At 42.3% G+C, this 6,062-nt stretch overlaps 1 long non-coding RNA gene across 1 annotated transcript in view; it reads right to left on the bottom strand.

Annotated features, from left to right (window-relative positions):
- The window catches only part of LOC111259583 (uncharacterized), a 6,255-nt gene extending 4,538 nt beyond the window's left edge, over positions 1 to 1,717 (bottom strand). The window contains exon 1 of the long non-coding RNA XR_002679712.2: positions 790 to 1,717. This is a non-coding gene — a long non-coding RNA (uncharacterized LOC111259583). The remainder of the gene's footprint in view (positions 1 to 789) is intronic.
- Positions 1,718 to 6,062: the final 4,345 nt, after the last annotated feature.

The following is a 6,062-nucleotide window of genomic DNA, read 5'->3' as shown; positions in this document are numbered from 1 at the left end:
CTTTATGCTTATATATATATATATATATATAAGAATTCAAATTCGTATACATATATGTATAGTACAACGGAATGTACATTTATTACGATACAGTTCTTGTTAAATGGCGGCGTCAAAATTAGGCAGCATTAGGTTACCGTCTTGATTGCACTCACAAATTAAGAAACGTCAATAAAGCACAGCTGCTGTTACTATCTCCCTCGTAAGTGACACCGCGGCATATATTATAGATTGTTTTCCGTGACGTTGTCTTTTTCAACGCGTAACTCATTGACTGACTACCTATTTTAAGCAAACAAACGCGCAAGCGTAGGCAGAATTGGCCGGCCGCGGTATTCTCGATTACCGTTGGTACCAACTGGAGCGTACGACCGATCTAGAAAGGACGGCTTCACGGGATCCAGTGTGTACGTATGTTGCTGACAGATGTCTCCTGGCTTTCCAGGCACCTTCACATGTGTTCTGGAATGGTGATAAAACCTTACGGCAAACTGAGGCAGATCCAGCAGCAACGGTGAAAACAACTGGATTTGTCCTTCGATAACATCATGCGATCGGCTGTACTGGTAAATATAGGTATTTGTACCTACTAATTTTTACAATATTTTGCATCTACTTCTTCCTTCTCTGTTATCTTCTCCAACGAAGCCAACTAGTCAAACTAGTTAAACACAATGGGTTGCTGATAAAAGAAGCAAAACGCCACACAGCATAATGCACTTGACGGTCGGCAACCGTCACTAATTATAAGATTGATATCCATTCTAGTTACACATTTTCCATACGTACTTTTATCACGCACTCAAGGTTGTAAGCTGGATCAAGACTGTCCCTTAATCGGCCACGCCTCTTTACACATCGATACTTTTCCGTTTGCGAATGTTTTTATGTAAGGACCGTTTGGCACGCCGTGCGTAAGTTACGTGAATACATGTCTCAATGCATGCGTCCCTTACTGCGGTGACGATGTTTGAAGGCGCTAGAGCGCCTCCAGTTATCAGGCTCCATATCTGTCCTGAGATAAACTCAACTAGCGCCGGCTGTGCTGCGTCCTTGAAACGCCCTTACTTCAACGATGTGTGGAAGAGAAGCCCTTGCGTGAACGTAAACGCAAACGCACCAACAAACAACGAGGAAATCTCATAAATAACTGTATCGTGTGAACTGGGTTGATGCGTAATTGTATAGACACAGCACAAAGTCATTGCCAGGCAGAAATACGACCTTTCTTTGGCCGCGAACAGAATGCTCGTGATCCGTGCGACCTCGGGAGCGCCAGGCGTATCGGGCCCCTGCCTTGCTACTGTTACTCTTACTGGAGTTCGGTGCGTTCGCTTCACGAGCTTAACCCGCTAGCCGAACCCTACAACTTTTCGGTTGAGTTGCCTAGAGGAGGGTCTGGCTTCTTACCCCAGTTCACTGACTCCAAGTAAATCTAACCCATGCGCGTGACTATTCCATCTGCTAACTGTGATTACATTTGCATCTATGAGAACCTATACACGGACTCTATTCTGTGTTTCGTGTCGAGTCGAGCTCGTGAGTTCGGTAGTATAGAACGCCTTTCACCTACCTAAAAAGAAGCGGACTATAAAGCATAGTCAGCCCGTTTGCAGGTATTCATCCCTACGTAGTTCCTATTACTGCTACTACTATTACTACAAGTGGTTCTCTATACGGGTACTCGACTTCCATTTAATCTTTTGGTCAGATGGATTTGAAATAAGAACAGCAGAAACAAATCCCTTTCATCGCAACCGGACCGCAGCGGGAAAGATGGCGAGACCAGGAGCGAGCAGGAGCTGAGAGGACAGAAGCTATAGAAGGTAAGTGAACCAATGGTAATGAACATGGATGCGCAAGGGTACCCAGGCAAGTCATAGTAATGTTGTCTGCCGTGTTCGTGATAACACATCGGACGTGTGCTCCTCATTCGCCTATGTCCGGTTCACGCTTCACGAGCTTATCTCCATACCGTTGGAGTCTGTCGAAAGCGTCAACTGAATGGCTGTGGACTCAACTGTGACTGCCGTTAGCATTTGAACTATTACCGAATTCAAGAGATCGTAATGCCGCTAATGGGAGAAGGACATGTTTGTGTGTTTGATTACAGTCGTCTAGAATACTACTGTTCCTGGCAGCACCGTCGTCTGCTGGTGCTTAAACTGGACGGAGAAGCAATAAGTATTACTATCTGTTATTCAATGTCTGTTACGCCAATCCCCAGCGTATGCACGTAAAACAAAACGTAAAAAAAAAACGATTATGCCACCGTGCTGTACCCGAACTGACACAGCTTTTTTCTGTCTTTGGGATTTTTTTGAATGAAAATTAAGTAAGGTGCAGAAGGGAGTATTTCTCAGGCCCATTAATAATTCCAGTTGTAGCATTAAAGCAGTTACGCTGTATATATATATATATATATATATTACCTTTGAATAAAAGCATTTTTAAAGCCAATGCTTAAACTTCGACCAGTCCTCAGGTCTGTGGTTGTCTGACCAGCTTTGGAAGTCGTTTACAAGTTATACCATTGCTAAAGCGGTTAACAGTTGTAGTATCTCACCGACAGGTGGTAACCTATATTGATGACTAGATTGAACGTTCGCAACATTAAACGAACATAAAAAAAGCTTCTGCGATTTGATAGATCGTTCGCAACAGATAGATCCTTTCGTTGAAGAAACGGCGGGTTGATCACAAGGGGAACCCGGATATTAGCAGGGGGTTCCGTACGCTTGTTTAGCGAGGGTAAATGAATCAACCGACTCAGCTCATCCTCTTGGTCCGCGGAACACATTCACATGCAGGGATCTAGTGGGAGCGAGGAGAAAGGCAGGGGGAATTGAATGAAAAAAACTGCGAGAATAATTCATTAGATTAGAGGACGACGCACCACGTCGGCGCCTTCTGAGCTTCTGGAGCCGCCGACAGCCCCTTGACCGTCTGTCCACTACGTAAAAAGCTGGTCCCATCATTTGGCAACCAAATAAGAAGAAAAGAAACCCGTAAGCTCTTTTAGCATTGAATTTTGTGGAATGTGAGGCCTTCTTCCCAGAACTTTGAGAATCCTGCCGTTCCTGTGTCTCACCGTTTAGGTTCTTTGCTCCGGAGTAAGTTGCTCGTTCTTCCTTGCCTTATCGTTGCCTCCATCGTTTTAACAGAGCAAACCAGGACAGACCAGAAGTACCAATAACGGCAACCGCTAGTGCCACGGCACGCGTCCATCGTCTGTTTCCTTTTCCTTTAAATCGGCTGTTTGGCCATGTGCTTCAGCCCCTGGCAGATGCCGGAGTCACCAAGGTCGCTTTGGCCATCCCCGCAGCAAGCAACAAGACCTCATAGTCTGGTTCGTTCATTCAATCACCAGAGCGTTGAATACCCTGCTTTATTTCGTCACCTTTGCTGCAGTTATCGCTAATTCTAACGCTAAGCACGGCAAGAAAAGCGAGCAAAAAACTTTACCATTGTTGCCGACCCTCTGCTGAAACACTTCTGGGTTCTAGCCAATTCGCTTTCTGCTCTGTACTTAGTAGCACAAGCTAATTTACATTCAATTCATTCAGCTTATTATCTTGCCTGCTTCCTAGTAGGGCTGGCGACCCAGCAGACAGATCGTCTGTTGCTCAGCTCGTGAGCCCCAGCCACCACTCGTTTAGCTGCTGTTGCTACTACAACGGTCGCTGCTGTGGGTAGCATCGTTCATCGCCTCAACACAGCGTCGTTTGCGTGTTTAGCGAAGTACCTTGCGAGCACTATATGAGCCAGCGAGAGCAGCAGCTACGGCAGCACAAGTGCACCGAGAGCAGCAGCGGACAAACTAATTTCCTTAAAACTCTAAAGCAAGAAGGACACAGAGAAAAAAACAAGTGGCCTGCGGTAGCTCGTCGTCCTGGTTAAACACTAAGACAGACTGACAGACTGTGGAGGGAGTCTCGTCAGTTCATTCCGGTCAATTCCAAACCGATGCTGAAACCAGCGGACAAAAGCAAAATAGAAAAAAAAGCAGCCGACAAAGATGGCCGGCGTTGGAAAAAGAAACGAAAACTAACTTAGAGTAGCTGTATATAGGCACATGGAGGTGTGCACGTTATGCATACTGTTCACCTTAATTGCTTATATTTGGTAGTCTAGCTGTTTGGACATGTTCGATAGGGATACGTGTATATCGAAGAAGATCCAGCATGACCTATTTTCTATTTGCTTTCGCGTGCGAGTGTGTATGTGTGAGTGACTGCTTGTAATAAGATGTAGAATTACGTCAGGCCTCGATGCAGAATATTATATTATATAATATTTTTAATATATATAATATAATAATAATATATTTCAATCGTAAACGTTGACCCTGGTTTGCAGGATTTTTAGATAGAAATAGCTACAGCTAATAAAACAGGTAGAAATAGCTGGCGTATTTGGAGAGCTCCCCGTTAGCACTTTCTTCACCATGATCTACATGTAGTTAAAAACATTAATGACGGGCGCCTCTTATACTACTACTAAGGCCTCACTTGATATGGTAGCTGATATTATAAAAACTGAGAAAATAAAGCAAAAAAAAAAAGACGTCACTCGATTTAACACACAGTCTTAGCATAGGCAGCGATGACACCAAACTGCTTACGTATTTGTTTGGATTTAACTTTTACCGGTTATTTTTATTGTTGATTCGTATCATAAGAGAAAATTAGGACCAACTTATATTAACCAGATCGCTTTGCCTGAGAGAAAAATGTTGTTTTGACTTACATATGGCGATTTTACATTTGAAAACCTTCAATAAATAATAGCGTCTATTATTCGTTGGAAAACTGTGGAGCTGTGAAAGAAATTCGTAGAGAATGAACTAATACGATGCTTAGATTGGAACAAAACCGCTAATTGAAACCTATTAAGAGTCGGAGCGGGTATGAATACAAAAGAGCTGACACTGATGATCTGAGACTACTCTGATTAAATTGCGAATAGTGAATAAATAGCGCTTGCCATTTTTCAGGGCCTAGAAAAAGGTGCCCACTTGATAAAAAGCGTTTTTTTGGACTAGATTATATGTCCAAATACCTGTTGATTAACCCATCGTTTGTAGGGAACACATAGTGACAAGCCGGAACGACGTTAGCTCTACTCTAAACTAAAGTCCCCACCTTGTTTGACATGTATATATATATATTCTCTGGTTATACCCGCGTCTGAACTCCAGGTGGCAAAATAAAAAACGTTATAAAACGTGACAGAAGTTAACTGTTAGTTAGACAATGACAATCTTAGGCTCAGCATAATCGTGACTAAGAAAATTTCACACTCAAGCAAAATCGAAAGAAAGAATTAAATGCCGAAATAGCAAAAAAAAAAAAAAAATATATATATATATATATATATATATGCGCCATTGATGGTTTTTACAAAAGTCATACGCGGCCATTGAAAAAGCATCTTTTCATTATCGTATTAGCATTTCATTGAACCGAAGAATAATCCATGATCTATCTTGATCCCCTTATAAATTTCGTAAAGGAATACGAAGGAAATTATTTTATCAGTGTGTGCTGATAAAAGTAGAGCTTGACAAACTTGACAAAGCCACACCATAACAGCGCCTGGACAAAAATTTACAGGAAGGATTCACTTGAACAAATTTATTTCGGGCCAATGCAGTTTATTCGGATGCGCATAACAATTTACTGAACTTGAATCTCTTCTCATAAAATTATAGCATTTTAGTGTTTTCAATAAATCCTTGCTATTAGCCTTTTACCGCCTGTTTCCTAACTTCTCTTTTTGAGGAACTTCATTGCCCACATCAGCCGAGAGTTGTTTCTAGAGTAGCTTTTGGCCTGTTTTGAATGGCAAATAATTTAGGCTATATATTAATTTCAATAGCCATTCTATTAATCAAAAGTAACAAACTGCTAACCGCCAAAAAGGACCCTGGTTATGTCCGCTTTGCCCTAATTGAAAGCCCTATCGCATTGCGTTTGACACTACGCTATAACTGGTACATTATTGTTAGAATTTTGCAGACTATGGCATGGCATATGTGGGTTATGACGTTCATGATATCG

This window comes from Varroa jacobsoni, unplaced genomic scaffold, assembly GCF_002532875.2.
Source record: "Varroa jacobsoni isolate VJ856 unplaced genomic scaffold, vjacob_1.0 scaffold_348, whole genome shotgun sequence".
NCBI lineage: Eukaryota > Metazoa > Arthropoda > Arachnida > Mesostigmata > Varroidae > Varroa > Varroa jacobsoni.
This window is presented reverse-complemented; position numbering and strand designations above follow the sequence as displayed.